We start from the raw sequence: 361 nt of genomic DNA on the forward strand, positions 1-361 counted from the left end.
AGATAAAATAATTCTTTAAAAAAAATTCAATATCCCTTCATGATGAAAACACTGAAAAAAAATTAGCAATGAAAGAGAAATTCTCCAACTGATATAAAGGGCATCTATGAAAAATACCACAGCTGACATAGTGAAAGACTGAAAACTTGGGACCAGCAGTTAGCATAATGTCAATATCCCTTCATGATGAAAACACTGAAAAAAAATTAGCAATGAAAGAGAAATTCTCCAACTGATATAAAGGGCATCTATGAAAAATACCACAGCTGACATAGTGAAAGACTGAAAACTTGGGACCAGCAGTTAGCATAATGGCTATGTTTCTGGACTCCCATGTAGTCAACCGTGGTTCGAGTCCCGG

Source organism: Tupaia chinensis, unplaced genomic scaffold, assembly GCF_000334495.1.
Source record: "Tupaia chinensis unplaced genomic scaffold, TupChi_1.0 Scaffold150028_1, whole genome shotgun sequence".
NCBI classification, from domain to species: domain Eukaryota; kingdom Metazoa; phylum Chordata; class Mammalia; order Scandentia; family Tupaiidae; genus Tupaia; species Tupaia belangeri.